We start from the raw sequence: 17,450 nt of genomic DNA on the forward strand, positions 1-17,450 counted from the left end.
TAGGAGTTTTTATGAACCCTTTAGATGAACTACCATGCCAATGTCAGTCCCTACCCCAAGTTGACAACACATGTTCTACTCTACAACTTGTTCAGTTTACCATCTTCTCTCTATACAGGCAGTCCTGTTGGATGGTTGCCACAGAGAGAGAGTCCTCAGAGCAGCTCATAATAGTCACAACAGCTTGTCCACAGGAAATAGCTACGGAGTGAGAAGACATCCCAGTGGTCCATAATTCTATGTTCCACCCAGTACCTGCCCAGCTAACAACACGTTCCCACAACTTTAGAAAATGTTCCCTTAATGAACTAATGTTTGCATAAGAATGTTCCTGTGAGGTGCAAGGAATGTTTCCAAGAGACCATTGCCTTAATGTCAAATAGAACTTACCCAGCACGTTGTTACCATGTTCTCACAATTTAAGATATGAGGCCTCCCGAGTGACTCAGTGGTCTAAGGCACTGTATAGCAGTTGCTAGCTGTGCCACAAGAGATCCTGGTTCGAGTCCAGGCTTCTTTTGCAGCAGGCTGCGACCTGAAGACCCATGGGGCGGCGCACAATTGGCCCAGCGTCCGGGTTAGGGGAGGGTTTGGCCAACAGGCATGTCCTTGTCCCATCGCACTCTAGCGACTCCTGTGGCGGGCTGGGCGCATGCACGCTGACACGGTCGCCAGGTGTATGGTGTTTCCTCCGACACATTGGTGTGGCTGTCTTCCGGGTTAAGCGGACATTGTGTCAAGAAGCAGTTTCTGCTTGGTTGGGTCGTATTTCGGTGGACGCATGGCTCTCGACCTTCGCCTTTCCTGAGTCCGTCGGGTTTGCAACGACAAGACTGTAGCTACCGATTGGGGAGAAGAAAATTAGAGAGAGATTTTTTAAGATATGAATGTTCTAGACATGTTTCATGGGAACGCTGCAAGAACAGTAATGTGTCCAGTTTTCTGTGGGTTAGGAGAATATTCCATCAACGTCCCACAAAACATACACAGAACTTGGATGTTCTCAGAATATAAAAGAAGATATTAACGTTCTTGACACGTTTCATAGTAACTTTGCGAAAACATTTCTGTGTATCAGTTGTCAGGACGTCGCCTGATGGTCCCAAAGAAACCTGATGGTCCCCCCCCCAAAAGGTTTCATTACACATCAAGCCCTGTTACTGTTGCCGAGTCAATGAACTATAACTATACTAGCCCAATAAGTACATGCTCTAGGTACTGTATATCCCTTATTGGGACAGTGGTTCAGGCATTAGTCATTGGTGCTGGTGGCCTGAGTTTCAGACCTGCTAGGGGAGTCACCCTACTCTCACATTTTTAGCAATCTTAATGTAATTATTTGGCAACAGTTAAAACACACCTATCTGACCTAATTACAATTAATTTCTCATTGACACATGTTTGTTCTACATGAAATATGTGGTGTTAGATTTAAAAAAGACGATAGTGTTCTCTTTGAGATGCTCAGCTATATACAATTAATAAATACTGATAATTGAATGTGGTCATAATTCGTGCTCAAGGGGAAATCCTATGGATTCCCATCTTTCAATGAGAAACACATTTTATTAGATCAGATAGGTGTGTTGTGTAACTGTTAACAAATAATGACATTAAAGAGCAAATGCCCCTAAAAACGTATAATTTTGAAAACAGCCTATGTGGCATCGATATGAGTTCGAAACATTTATTCTAGCTTCAAAATTTACTACAAAGTGTCAATTTGTTACATTTTGTCATAAAGTCAGTCTTATCCAAAACAGAGATTGTGAGACTTGTGGTTGTGACTGCATCACAACATAAATTAAGGTTGGGTTTGCTTCAATCCTACCCACATGCCCACAGCTGGCATCTATAAATTACACATGGGACAATATGTTAAATATGTAAAAATTATGTAAAAAATTATGTAAAAAATATGTTAAAATTCCAATAGCTCCAAGTTTCAATGACTTAAAAACCTCAAACCAACTATAAATTGTAGAAATTCATATACATACAGTGCCTTGCGAAAGTATTCGGCCCCCTTGAACTTTGCGACCTTTTGCCACATTTCAGGCTTCAAACATAAAGATATAAAACTGTATTTTTTTGTGAAGAATCAACAACAAGTGGGACACAATCATGAAGTGGACCGACATTTATTGGATATTTCAAACTTTTTTAACAAATCAAAAACTGAAAAATTGGGCGTGCAAAATTATTCAGCCCCCTTAAGTTAATACTTTGTAGCGCCACCTTTTGCTGCGATTACAGCTGTAAGTCGCTTGGGGTATGTCTCTATCAGTTTTGCACATCGAGAGACTGACATTTTTTCCCAGTCCTCCTTGCAAAACAGCTCGAGCTCAGTGAGGTTGGATGGAGAGCATTTGTGAACAGCAGTTTTCAGTTCTTTCCACAGATTCTCGATTGGATTCAGGTCTGGACTTTGACTTGGCCATTCTAACACCTGGATATGTTTATTTTTGAACCATTCCATTGTAGATTTTGCTTTATGTTTTGGATCATTGTCTTGTTGGAAGACAAATCTCCGTCCCAGTCTCAGGTCTTTTGCAGACTCCATCAGGTTTTCTTCCAGAATGGTCCTGTATTTGGCTCCATCCATCTTCCCATCAATTTTAACCATCTTCCCTGTCCCTGCTGAAGAAAAGCAGGCCCAAACCATGATGCTGCCACCACCATGTTTGACAGTGGGGATAGGGTGTTCAGGGTGATGAGCTGTGTTGCTTTTACGCCAAACATAACGTTTTGGATTGTTGCCAAAAAGTTCCATTTTGGTTTAATCTGACCAGAGCACCTTCTTCCACATGTTTGGTGTGTCTCCCAGGTGGCTTGTGGCAAACTTTAAACGACACTTTTTATGGATATCTTTAAGAAATGGCTTTCTTCTTGCCACTCTTCCATAAAGGCCAGATTTGTGCAATATACAACTGATTGTTGTCCTATGGACAGAGTCTCCCACCTCAGCTGTAGATCTCTGCAGTTCATCCAGAGTGATCATGGGCCTCTTGGCTGCATCTCTGATCAGTCTTCTCCTTGTATGAGCTGAAAGTTTAGAGGGACGGCCAGGTCTTGGTAGATTTGCAGTGGTCTGATACTCCTTCCATTTCAATATTATCGCTTGCACAGTGCTCCTTGGGATGTTTAAAGCTTGGGAAAACTTTTTGTATCCAAATCCGGCTTTAAACTTCTTCACAACAGTATCTCGGACCTGCCTGGTGTGTTCCATGTTCTTCATGATGCTCTCTGCACTTTTAACGGACCTCTGAGACTATCACAGTGCAGGTGCATTTATACGGAGACTTGATTACACACAGGTGGATTGTATTTATCATCATTAGTCATTTAGGTCAACATTGGATCATTCAGAGATCCTCACTGAACTTCTGGAGAGAGTTTGCTGCACTGAAAGTAAAGGGGCTTTTATCAGTTTTTGATTTGTTAAAAAAGTTTGAAATATCCAATAAATGTTGTTCCACTTCATGATTGTGTCCCACTTGTTGTTGATTCTTCACAAAAAAATACAGTTTTATATCTTTATGTTTGAAGCCTGAAATGTGGCAAAAGGTCGCAAAGTTCAAGGGGGCCGAATACTTTCGCAAGGCACTGTATATTGAAAGAATTTCATGAGAAAACTAAAAGGTGTGCAACATGAAAATATTGTCTAATTTACATTGTGTAATTTATTGACGGTCCCTAACTAGCCCCTGAGGCAGGCTATCCAAAGTCAAACTTTGCCACAATGTACACCAGCCGGCCGAAGCTAATTGGCAAAATAATTTCTCTATTCCCACTTGTGAACACACACACGAAACACCCATATCAAACCACAACCTGAAACCAACTCATGTTGGAATGGTTGCTAGAATTTCTTAATGAACCAAATCCATAACAATGCCAAATTAGGAAGTGCAGGCCCTTTTAACATGTTTTGCTAAGGATGTGAGAGTACAGCAAATCCCCTAGCGGGTCTCAAACCTAGACCACCAGCATCAATGAAGGACACCCTAATCACTGTCCCAATAAGGGATATCCCTAGGACATGTGCTTATTGAGCCTGTATAGTTAGGCCCTGTCCAGAAGAAACCCTAATCCCACCTCCCTAGGCACTTGTCGAGAGCTTCAAGTTCCTCTGTGTCCACATCACTAAGGAACTATCACGGTCCACACACATACCCCAACTCCTCTTTCCCCTTCGGAGGCTGGAAAGATTTGACATAGGCCCTCAGATCCTCAAAAAGTCCTACAGCTGCACCATTAAGAGCATTTTGACTGGCTGCATCACCGCTTGGTATGGCAGCTGCTTGGCATCTGACCGCAAGGCGCTACAGAGGGTAGTTTATCAGTATATCCCTGTCAACCAGGACCTCTATAACAGGCAGTGTCCGAGGAAGGCCCTAAAAATTGTCAAAGACTCCAGCCACCCAAGTCATAGAGTGTTCTCTCTGCTACCGCACGGCAAGCGGTACCGTTGCACCAAGGCTGGAAACAACAGGACCCTGAACAGCTTCTACCCCCAAGCTATAAGACTGCTACATAGTTAGTTAAATAGCTAACCAATAGCTACCCAGAACAATCTGCATTGACCCTCTTTGCACTAGATCTTTTGACTTATCACATAGGTTGCTGTTACTGTTTATTATCTATCCCATTGCCTAGTCACTTTATCCCTACCTATATGTACATATCTACCTCATTACAAGTCAGCTCAGTGCTGTTACCCCATCTATATAGCCAAGTTATATATATTATATAGATATATATATATATATATATATATATATATATATATATATATATAGTTTTTTCTGCATTGTTGGGAAGTAAGCATTTCACTGTTAGTCTACACCTGTTGTTTACGGAGCATTTTGTAGATCTGATAGGTGTAAGGCTGTAAGCAATAGGGTGAAAACACTTCGAAGTAGATCTCAGCTCTGTTAAAAGTACACAAAAAAGACAACTTTTATTGATTATAGTCATTCAGGTGTATCATTAAAACAGGTTAATATTCCCCATCAGCAATAGACAACTATGCAGAAAGCCCTTAAATTGCTGAAATAAGTTAATCAAATTTAATGATGAGAGAACAGTCAAATGAACTGAGAACTGACATGTTCTGTGTATGTCTGGTGGGACTTTAATGGAATATTCTCTTAACCCTCAGAAAAGTAGACATAGGAGTGTTCTTGCAACGTCTCATTAAATGTGTCTAGAACATGAATATCGTATATTCTGAGATCAAGGTAACCACGTTCTGAGTTTTGTTTGATATTAAGGGAATGTTCTCCTATCTGTAATGCTAAAATAGGTTCTGAGAAAGATTTAGCTAACATAGACTAATGTTCCCCTAACTAACAGAAAAGTGGACGTTCAAACATTAGGGGAACATTACAGGTAACATTACAAAAACGTTCCCTCTCCCTAGAATTGTTAGCTAGGTGGCTTATCTCACTTACCCACTAACATCTCGGTCATCAACTCTGTAGAACTGGGAACTGAGTTCAACTGATCCAAACCAGAAACCCAGAGGAATGATTGACTACCAGTCCTGTACAGGATACACACTTGTGATACAGAAACAGTGGGGTAATGTGAGCCTATGTAAAAAAATCATATAAATTAAAGATGTCTCCTCAGGCATTTTAGAATAAGATATGCTTGTACTGGAGTGTTAAAAGACAGTAGCTTGTCAGTGAGTTACTCCTTTAGAGTTGGATCTCTCTTGTCTTAGAACATCCAAGTCAAAGTCTTACTCTCAGTCTTACTCTCAGTTCAGTGTTTCCTAATACCTATTTTGGAAGCACTTTATTTCACAGTTCTAACATAATCTTTAAAAAAACATATTCAAGACATGTGAGATCAGGAGTGGGAATCTCTGAAGCTCACCACTTCTGAGGGGCCAACGGCAGACTCACGACCCCTAGAGACAGAGAGACTGAGGAGCAGTCAAGGCAGGCAGCTAGAATTGAGCTCTCCCACAGGAGTAGAAGGAATGCCTGGTGTGTGTTGCTCTCCAGTGACTGGACCAGACAGAATTAGAGGAGTGGAGCTAGGGACTTAGAGAGAAAGCGAGAGAGAGAGAGAAAGCGCGCGAGAGAGAGAGAGAAAGCGAGAGAGAGAGAGAGAGAGAGAGAGAGAGAGAGAGAAGCAGCCGCAGGCCAAGGGCATTGAGTTCCAACATATTATCACTCACTTGACAGGGTCCTCTGAAAATCAGATGGGCTGTTCAGAGAGACAGCAGATTTAGGGAGGGGTGGGGGGAGTCTGTTCGTAAAATTTGGGTGGGGGGGGGGGATCTTTAACTAGAAGGATCTTTAATTAGAAAAAGTATTTATTAACAAAAGGTGAACAAATACACTATATATACAAAAGGATGTGTGGGCAAGGCCTCCCGAGTGGTGCAGCGGTCTAAATCAAATCAAATCAAATGTTATTTGTCACATACACATGGTTAGCAGATGTTAATGCGAGTGTAGCGAAATGCTTGTGCTTCTAGTTCCGACAATGCAGTAATAACCAACAAGTAATCTAACTAACAATTCCAAAACTACACACAAGTGTAAGGGGATAAAGAATATGTACATAACGATATATGAATGAGTGATGGTACAGAGCGGCATAGGCAAGATACAGTAGATGGTATTGAATGCAGTATATACATATGAGATGAGTATGTAAACAAAGTGGCATAGTTAAAGTGGCTAGTGATACATGTATTACATAAAGATGCAGTAGATGATATAGAGTACAGTATATACGTATACATATGAGATGAATAATGTAGCGTATGTAAACATTATATTAGGTAGCATTGTTTAAAGTGGCTAGTGATATATTTTACATAATTTATCATCAATTCCCATTATCAAAGTGGCTGGAGTTGAGTCAGTGTGTTGGCAGCAGCCACTCAATGTTAGTGGTGGCTGTTTAACAGTCTGATGGCCGTGAGATAGAAGCTGTTTTTCAGTCTCTCGGTCCCAGCTTTGATGCACCTGTACTGACCTCGCCTTCTGGATGATAGCGGGGTGAACAGGCAGTGGCTCGGTGGTTGTTGTCCTTGATGATCTTTATGGCCTTCCTGTAACATCGGGTGGTGTAGGTGTCCTGGAGGGCAGGTAGTTTGCCCCCGGTGATGCGTTGTGCAGACCTCACTACCCTCTGGTGAGTCTTACGGTTGTGGGCGGAGCAGTTGCCGTACCAGGCGGTGATACAGCCCGCCAGGATGCTCTCGATTGTGCATCTGTAGAAGTTTGTGAGTGCTTTTGGTGACAAGCCGAATTTCAAAGTGGCTGGAGTTGAGTCAGTGTGTTGGCAGCAGCCACTCAATGTTAGTGGTGGTTGTTTAACAGTCTGATGGCCGTGAGATAGAAGCTGTTTTTCAGTCTCTCGGTCCCAGCTTTGATGCACCTGTACTGACCTCGCCTTCTGGATGATAGCGGGGTGAACAGGCAGTGGCTCGGTGGTTGTTGTCCTTGATGATCTTTATGGCCTTCCTGTAACATCGGGTGGTGTAGGTGTCCTTGAGGGCAGGTAGTTTGCCCCCGGTGATGCGTTGTGCAGACCTCACTACCCTCTGGAGAGCCTTACGGTTGTGGGCGGAGCAGTTGCCGTACCAGGCGGTGATACAGCCCGCCAGGATGCTCTCGATTGTGCATCTGTAGAAGTTTGTGAGTGCTTTTGGTGACAAGCCGAATTTCTTTAGCCTCCTGAGGTTGAAGAGGCGCTTCACAATGCTGTCTGTGTGGGTGGACCAATTCAGTTTGTCTGTGATGTGTATGCCGAGGAACTTAAAACTTGCTACCCTCTCCACTACTGTTCCATCGATGTGGATAGGGGGGTGTTCCCTCTGCTGTTTCCTGAAGTCCACAATCATCTCCTTAGTTTTGTTGACATTGAGTGTGAGGTTATTTTCCTGACACCACACTCCGAGGGCCCTCACCTCCTCCCTGTAGGCCGTCTCGTCGTTGTTGGCAATCAAGCCTACCACTGTTGTGTCGTCCGCAAACTTGATGATTGAGTTGGAGGCGTGCGTGGCCACGCAGTCGTGGGTGAACAGGGAGCACAGGAGAGGGCTCAGAACGCACCCTTGTGGGGCCCCAGTGTTGAGGATCAGCGGGGTGGAGATGTTGTTGCCTACCCTCACCACCTGGGGGCGGCCCGTCAGGAAGTCCAGTACCCAGTTGCACAGGGCGGGGTCGAGACCCAGGGTCTCGAGCTTGATGACGAGCTTGGAGGGTACTATGGTGTTAAATGCCGAGCTGTAGTCGATGAACAGCATTCTCACATAGGTATTCCTCTTGTCCAGATGGGCTAGGGCAGTGTGCAGTGTGGTTGAGATTGCATCATCTGTGGACCTATTTGGGCGGTAAGCAAATTGGAGTGGGTCTAGGGTGTCAGGTAGGGTGGAGGTGATATGGTCTGTGGGAACAGCAGACTGGGATAGGGATTGATTGAATATGTCCGTAAACACACCAGCCAGCTGGTCTGCGCATGCTCTGAGGGCGCGGCTGGGGATGCCGTCTGGGCCTGCAGCCTTGCGAGGGTTAACACGTTTAAATGTTTTACTCACCTCGGCTGCAGTGAAGGAGAGGCAGCATGTTTTGGTTGCAGGCCGTGTCAGTGGCACTGTATTGTCCTCAAAGCGGGCAAAAAAGTTATTTAGTCTGCCTGGGAGCAAGACATCCTGGTCCGTGACGGGGCTGGTTTTCATTTTGTAATCCGGGATTGACTGTAGACCCTGCCACATACCTCTTGTGTCTGAGCCGTTGAATTGAGATTCTACTTTGTCTCTATACTGACGCTTAGCTTGTTTGATTGCCTAGCGGAGGGAATAGCTACACTGTTTGCATTCGGTCATATTTCCGGTCACCTTGCCCTGATTAAAACCAGTGGTTTGCGCTTTCAGTTTCACGGGAATGCTGCCATCAATCCACGGTTTCTGGTTTGGGAATGTTTTAATCGTTGCTATGGGAACGACATCTTCAACGCACGTTCTAATGAACTCGCACACCGAATCAGCGTATTCGTCAATGTTGTTGTCTGACGCAATACGAAACATATCCCAGTCCACGTGATGGAAGCAGTCTTGGAGTGTGGAATCAGATTGGTCGGACCAGCGTTGAACAGACCTCAGCATGGGAGCTTCTTGTTTTAGTTTCTGTCTGTAGGCAGGGATCAACAAAATGGAGTCGTGGTCAGCTTTTCCGAAAGGAGGGCAGGGCAGGGCCTTATATGCGTCGCGGAAGTTAGAATAGCAGTGATCCAAGGTTTTGCCAGCCCTGGTTGCGCAATCGATATGCTGATACAATTTAGGGAGTCTTGTTTTCAGATTAGCCTTATTAAAATCCCCAGCTACAATGAATGCAGCCTCAGGATGTATGGATTCCAGTTTGCAAAGAGTCAAATAAAGTTCGTTCAGAGCCATCGATGTGTCTGCTTGGGGGGGAATATATACGGCTGTGATTATAATCGAAGAGAATTCCCTTGGTAGATAATGCGGTCGACATTTGATTGTGAGGAATTCTAAATCAGGTGAACAGAAGGACTTGAGTTCCTGTATGCTTTTGTGACCACACCACGTCTCGTTAGCCATAAGGCATACGCCCCCGCCCCTCTTCTTACCAGAAATATGTTTGTTTCTGTCGGCGTGATGCGTGGAGAAACCAGCTGGCTGCACCGACTCCGATAGCGTCTCTCCAGTGAGCCATGTTTCCGTGAAGCAAAGAACGTTACTGTCTCTGATGTCCCTCTGGAATGCTACCCTTGCTCGGATTTCATCAACCTTGTTGTCAAGAGACTGGACATTGGCGAGAAGTATACTGGGGAGTGGTGCACGATGAGCCCGTCTCCGGAGTCTGACCAGAAGACCGCTACGTTTCCCTCTTTTACGAAGTCGTTTTTTTGGGTTGCCGGCTGGGATCCATTCCGTTGTCCTGGGTGAAAGGCAGAACACAGGATCCGCTTCGCGAAAGTCATATTCTTGGTCGTACTGATGGTGAGTTGACGCTGCTCTTATATTCAGTAGTTCTTCTCGACTGTATGTAATGAAACCTAAGATGACCTGGGGTACTAATGTAAGAAATAACACGTAAAAAAACAAAAAACTGCATAGTTTCCTAGGAACGCGAAGCGAGGCGGCCATCTCTGTCGGCATCCCAGTGCTTGAGACGTCACTACAGACCCGGGTTCGTGTCACTACAGACCCAGGCTGTGTCACAACAGGCTGTGACTGGGATAAATAAAATAGTATGTGGACACCCCTTCAAATGAGTGGATTCGGATATTTCAGCCACACGCGTTGCTGACTGGTGTATAAAATTGAGCACACACTACTGCAATCTCCATAGACAAACATTTGAAGAAGAATGGACTTACTGAAGAGCTCAGTGACTTTTGACATGGCACTGTCATAGGAAGCCACCATTCCAACAAGTAAGTTCTTAAAATTTCTGCCATGCTAGAGCTGCCCTGGTCAACTGTAAGAGCTGTTATTGTGAAGTGGAAATATCTAGGCGCAACAATGGCTCAGCCATGAAGAGGTAGGCCACACAAGCTCACAGAACGGTACCGGTGAGTGCTGAAGCTTGTAGCGCATAAAAATCGCCTGTCTGTCACGCCCTGGTCTTAGTATTTTGTGTTTTCTATATTTATTTGGTCAGGCCAGGGTGTGACATGGGTTTATTTTGTGTTGTGTTTTTATATGGGGGTTTTTCGTAGGTTTTGGGATTGTGGCTTAGTGGGGTGTTCTAGCAATGTCTATGGTTGCCTGAGGCGGTTCTCAATCAGAGGCAGGTGATTCTCGTTCTCTCTGATTGGGAACCATATTTAGGCAGCCATATTCTTTGAGTGTTTCGTGGGTGATTGTTCCTGTCTCAGTGTTTTGTATTTCACCAGATAGGCTGTATAGGTTTTCACGTTCCGTTTGTTGTTTTGTATTTCGTGTTTATTCGTTTATTAAACATGTATCTAACTTACCAAGCTGCATTTTGGTCCGACTCTCCTTCTACAGACGAACGTCGTTACACTGTCCTTGATTGCGATACTCATTACTGAGTTCCAAACTGCCTCTGGAAGTAATGTCAGCACAATAACTGTTGATTGGAAGCCTCATGATGGAATTCCATGGCCGAGCAGGCACACACAAGCCTGAGATTACCATGCACAATGCCAAGTGTTGGCTGGAGTGGTGTAAAGCTGCCATCATTAGACTCTGGAGCAGTGGAAACGTGTTCTCTGCAGTGATGCTTCACCATCTGGCAGTCTGATGGACAAATCTGTGTTTGGTGGATGCCAGGAGAACACTACTGTAAAGTTTAGTGGAGGAGGAATAATGGTCTGGAGCTGTTTTTCATGGTTCGGGCTCGGCCCCTCAGTTCCAGTGAAGGGGAATCTTAATGCTACAGCATACAATTACATTTGAGACGATTCTGTGCTTCCAACTTTGTGGCAACAGTTTGGGGAAGGCCCTTTCCTGTTTCAGAATGACAATGCCTTGTGCACAAAGCGAAGTCCATACAGAAATGGTTTGTCGAGATTGGGGTGGAGAAGAACTAGACTGGCTTTCACAGAGCCCTGACCTCAACTCCAACAAACACCTTTGGGATGAATTGGAACGCAAACTGCGACCCAGGACTAATCGCCGAAAATCAGTGCCAGACCTCATTAATGCTCTTGTGGCTAAATGGAAGCAAGTCCCCGCAGCAATGTTACAACAGTTAGTGGAAAGCCTTCCCAGAAGAGTGGAGGCTGTTATAGTAGCGAATGGGGGACCAACTCCATATTAATGCCCATGATTTTGGAATGAGACATTCGATGAGCGGGTGTCCACATACTTTTGGTCATGTAGTGTACGTTTGCTTTGCAGAACTTGTTTTTGTAGCCGTTTTACATCTAATTTCCTGCAATTCTACACATTTTGCCATGACTTATACCGTGTTAATATGATATCTGATTGAGAGTAATTAACTACATCAATGGGGGCCCCTTGGAGGTCAGGGAACCTGGGCATCTGGCCTGTGTGCCTGGTCAGTAATTTGGTCATGACTACAAGTTTACCTGTTATCCATAGGTTTCCACCAAATTGGCAACAGATTTTCATGCGAATATTCTAAAATATGCATAAAAACAATATGCTAATTTTCCTACCAGAGATGTGTTTCCATCAAATTGACTTGCGGACTAAATGCTGTACGTGATGAGGTAGTGTACATAATAACTTTTGCACTTAAATTCTCATGTACCAAACACAAAATACAAGTTAAATGGGTTTCCATCGCATTATCAACTCTACAGATTGTTTTGTCACAAAATATGTTGCGTTATATAGCGAAAGTGTCCACTCTGGTCTTGGCACACTCTAGACATCAGCTTGCAGATACAGTGCAGGTAGGCTACCTTCATAGTAAGATTATTATGGACAAAAGAGCAAGATCATTTTTATTTGTCAAACAGCAGCCAAGCATCGATCATCATGTCACCAGAATATTTATTGTAAAAGACCCACTAGGCAAAAATGGGTTAAATCAACGTTGTTTCCACATCATTTCAACCCAAAAAATCTATGTGATGACTTTGAATCAATGTGGGAAAATGATTGGATTTGCAAGAAGTAAATCAACGCAAGGAAAATGTATTTTTTTTTTCAACTCAACTTTTAACCCAAATCAGATGCAATTTTTTTGGTCGATTTCACGTAATTCACGCAAGTCAACCAAATGTAAATGGAAACTAGACGTTGAACTGACGTCTGTGCCCAGATGTGAGCATAACGTTCATCATGTGCACTTTCACAATCCTTTTAAATTCATTCAATCAATCAAATTTATTTATATAGCCCTTCGTACATCAGCTGATATCTCAAAGTGCTGTACAGAAACCCAGCCTAAAACCCCAAACAGCAAGCAATGCAGGTGTAGAAGCACGGTGGCTAGGAAAAACTCCCTAGAAAGGCCAAAACCTAGGAAGAAACCTAGAGAGGAACCAGGCTATGTGGGGTGGCCAGTCCTCTTCTGGCTGTGCCGGGTGGAGATTATAACAGAACATGGCCAAGATGTTCAAATGTTCATAAATGACCAGCATGGTCGAATAATAATAAGGCAGAACAGTTGAAACTGGAGCAGCAGCACAGTCATGTGGAAGTTGAAACTGGAGCAGCAGCATGGCCAGGTGGACTGGGGAAATTCATCATAATTTTACAGTATATCTGTAGCTAAATAAACTGCATGCTTCCCAAGTAGTAGAGGGAGAACCACAAATACATGGCGTGACTCCAAATTTACCTCAATATGATGGTTATTATATCAATATTTGTGCATAATTCATTTTACCGACACAAGAAGATCCCACCTTGTCTAGCGTATTGTATTTTGTCAAACTTTGTAACGTTTACTGACTAATCTGCCATTAAAAAAAAAAATTCGACATGTATACTTTACTCGCATAGAAAGGTTGGATGGAAATCTGGTGATGCACAACCGAGTTTAGAAATTTTACATGGTGTATTCTACTATTCTAACTCTCAACAGTTAAAAAATAAATAAAAATAATCCAAGGTTCGGACATCAGTGTTCTCATAATGTATCAACTGTATGGCCCTTGGTTAAACAGGATAACTTACTAACTGAATACAGAATGTTGAATGATATAAACAGTTGAATGACTATTGTTACACCAAAATGAGTGTCTCTTCAAGTTAATAAAGAGAGTAAAGGGAGTACTATTTGTAGTGAATGTGTTCGAACATATACAGTCCCGGTGAGATATAAAAGTAAACAGATAATAAATAGATAGCGAATAAACCACACATTACTTTGAGTTTACTAATACTTAGGTAATAATTAATTCAATTGAAGACAATATAGTGTGGTGCTTGATTTCATTATCAGCTATACGTTGTATGACTCTATAAAATAAAACAATTCATGATTGTGTATGAAGAGCCAGACTTACATTGCCCATTGGTGTGGTCTCAATGTTGGAAAGTCAAAAAGGTTCATGCCCAATTACCCTCTGGTACTTCAGGGCACAGCTTCATTCGTTTAGTGATCACTGGGTTGCTCCAGCAGGTCAGAGGCCTACCTCCTTCTCCTTCACTCTGAGATGTGGAGTCTTCTCGGTGGGTCTGACCTGACTTAGCCTACACCCATGTCACAACCTCTGCCGAAGTCGGTCACTCTCCTTGTTCGGGTGGCGTTCGGCGGTCGACGTCACCGGTCTTTTAGCCATCGCCGATCCACTTTTCATTTTCCATTTGTTTTGTCTTTGTTTTCCACACACCTGGTTTCTATTCTCCAATTACATGTTCATTTGTTAACCCTCTGTTTCCCACATGTTAGTGTGCGTGTTTATTGATTGTTCATGGCGGTACTTGTCGGCTGGTTATGTTTGTCGGGTTATGTATTTATGCCTGTTATTTTCGAGTGACCGGTATTTCTCTGCACTTTGAGTATTGTCTGTATACTGGTGCTGTCGTGGAATTAAATACCTTGTACACTCATTTCTGCTCCCCTGCGCCTGATTCACTGCACCAGTTAACCACCGCCTGACAGAAACACGCACCACGAAATGGAATCAGCAGGAGCAGGTGCCCCGGTTTTAGGGGTTAAGGAGCGCGTCCAGCAGCAGGCTGCCATGTTACAGCATCTCGGCACCGCCATGGATTGCGTCCTGCAAATTATAGATCGTTGGGAGACAAGAGGAGTTCCTCCAGCGCCTCCACCAGCACCACCACTCACCCCTCCTTCACCCGTCCCGGTGGGATTCGGCTCGCTCTTCCGAGGGGGTATAATGGGACGGCTACCGGATGTCAGGGTTTCCTACTCCAGCTGGAGCTCTACCTGGCAACCGTCCACCCGGTTCCTTCGGGCCGTGAGAGCGTGTCCGCCCTCGTCTCCTGTCTCTCAGGGAAAACTCTGGAGTGGGCCAACGCCGAAGGAGAAGCGGTGCTGGACTAATACGAGGAGTTCACCCGCCGCTTCTGGGCAGTATTCGGCCACCCACCTGAGGGTAGAGCGTCTCGTCCACCTGAGGCAGGGGACGAGGAGCGCACAGGAGTTCGCATTGGACTTTCGGACCCTGGCCGCCTGCGCGATGTGGAGCGACAGGGCCCTGATCGATCACAACCGTTATAGTTTGCGTGAGGATGTCCAATGGGAGTTGGCCTGCAGGGACACCAACCCTACTTGGGCTGACAGATACTACAACAGCCCTATGCCTTACTTTGTGAGACTGCTTAACTGTAATATTATATACTACATCTCTTATCATTTTTTTTATTTGGACACTCAAACATCTGGTGAACACTACGGTTAACATTACAAAAACATTTTCTCTCCCTAGAATTGTTAGCTGGTAGAATCAAATCAAATATTATTTGTCACATACACATGGTTAGCCAATGTTAATGCGAGTGTAGTGAAATGCTTGTGCTTCGAGTTCCGACCATGCATGAATATCTAACAAGTAATCTAACAATTTAACAACAACTACCTTATACACACAAGTGTAAAGGAATTAATAAGCACATAAAAATATATGGATGAGTGATGGCCGAACGGCATAGGCAAGATGCAGTAGATGGCATAAAGTACAGAATATACATATGAGGTGAGTAGTGCAGGGTATGTAAACATTATATAAAGTGACTAGTGATACATTTATTACATCCAATTTTTTATTATTAAAGTGGTTAGAGATGAGTCAGTATGTTGGCAGCAGCCACTCAATGTTAGTGATGGCTGTTTAACAGTCTGATGGCCTTGAGATAGAAGCTGTTTTTCAGTCTCTCTGTCCCCGCTTTGATGGACCTGTAATGACCTGGCCTTCTGGATGATAGCGGGGTGAACAAGCAGTGGCTCGGTTGGTTGTTGTCCTTGATGATCTTTTTGGCCTTCCTGTGACATCGGGTGGTGTAGGTGTCCTGGAGGGCAGGTAGTTTGCCCCCGGTGATGCGTTGTGCAGACTTCACTACCCTCTGGAGAGTCTTACAGTTGTGGGCAGAGCAGTTGCTGTACCAGGCGGTGATACAGCCCGACAGGATGCTCTATATTGTGCATCTGTAAAAGCCAAATTTCTTCAGCCTCCTGAGGTTGAAGAGGCACTGCTGTGCCTTCTTCACCATACTGTCTGTGTGGGTGGACCATTTCAGTTTGTCCGTGATGTGTACGCAGAGGAACTTACAATTTTACACCTTATCCACTACTGTTCCGTCGATGTGGATAGGTGGAGGCTCCCTCTGCTGTTTCCTGAAGTCCATGATGATCTCCTTTGTTTTGTTGACATTGAGTGTGAGGTTATTTTCCTGACACCTCACTCCGAGGGCCCTCACCTCCTCCCCTGTAGACCGTCTTGTCGCTGTTGTTTATCAAGCCTACCACTGGAGTGTCGTCTGCAAACTTGATGATTGAGTTGGAGGCCACGCAGTCATGGGTGAACGGGGAGTACAAGAGAGGGCTGAGAACGCACCTTTGTGGGGCCCCAGTGTTGAGGATCAGCGGGGTGGAGATGTTGTTTCCTACCCTCACCACCTGGGGGGAGCCCGTCAGGAAGTATAGGACCCAGTTGCATAGGGCGGGGTCGAGACCCAGGGTCTCGAGCTTAAAGATGAGTTTGGAGGGTACTATATGGTGTTAAATGCTGAGCTGTAGTCGATGAACAACATTCTTACATAGGTATTCCTCTTGTCCAGGTGGGTTAGGGCAGTGTGCAGTGTGATGCGATTGCGTCGTCTGTGGACCTATTGGGGTGGTAAGCAAATTGGAGTGGGTCTAGGGTGTCAGGTAGGGTGGAGGTGATATGGTCCTTGACTAGTCTCTCAAAGCACTTCATGATGACGGAAGTGAGTGCTATGGGGCGATAGTCATTTAGCTCAGTTACCTTAGCTTTCTTGGGAACAGGAAGACATGGTGGCCCTCTTGAAGCATGTGGGAACAGCAGACTGGGATAAGAATTGATTGAATATGTCTGTAAACACACCAGCCAGCTGGTCTGCGCATGCTCTGAGGATGCGGCTAAGGATGCCGTCTGGGCCGGCATCCTTGCGAGGGTTAAAACTTTTAAATGTTTTACTCATGTTGGCTACAGCGAAGGAGAGCCCGCAGGTTTTGGTAGCGGGCCGTGTCGGTGGCACTGTATTGTCCTCAAAGCAAGCAAAGAAGTTGTTTAGTTTGTCTGGGAGCAAGAAATCGTGGTCTGATTTTATTTTTGTAGTCTGTGATTGACTGTAGACCCTGCCACATACCTCTTGTGTCTGAGCCGTTGAAAAGCGGCTCTACTTTGTCTCTATACTGACGCTTAGCTTGTTTGATTGCCTTGCGGAGGGAATATCAACACAGTTTGTATTGGGTCATGTTTGTCGCCTTGCCCTGATTAAAAGCAGTGGTTCGCGCTTTCAGTTTTTAGTTTCAGTCTATAAGGCTGGAAGCAACAAAATGGAGTCGTGGTCAGATTTTCCG

This window comes from Oncorhynchus kisutch, linkage group LG23 (genome assembly GCF_002021735.2).
Source record: "Oncorhynchus kisutch isolate 150728-3 linkage group LG23, Okis_V2, whole genome shotgun sequence".
Classification (NCBI taxonomy): domain Eukaryota; kingdom Metazoa; phylum Chordata; class Actinopteri; order Salmoniformes; family Salmonidae; genus Oncorhynchus; species Oncorhynchus kisutch.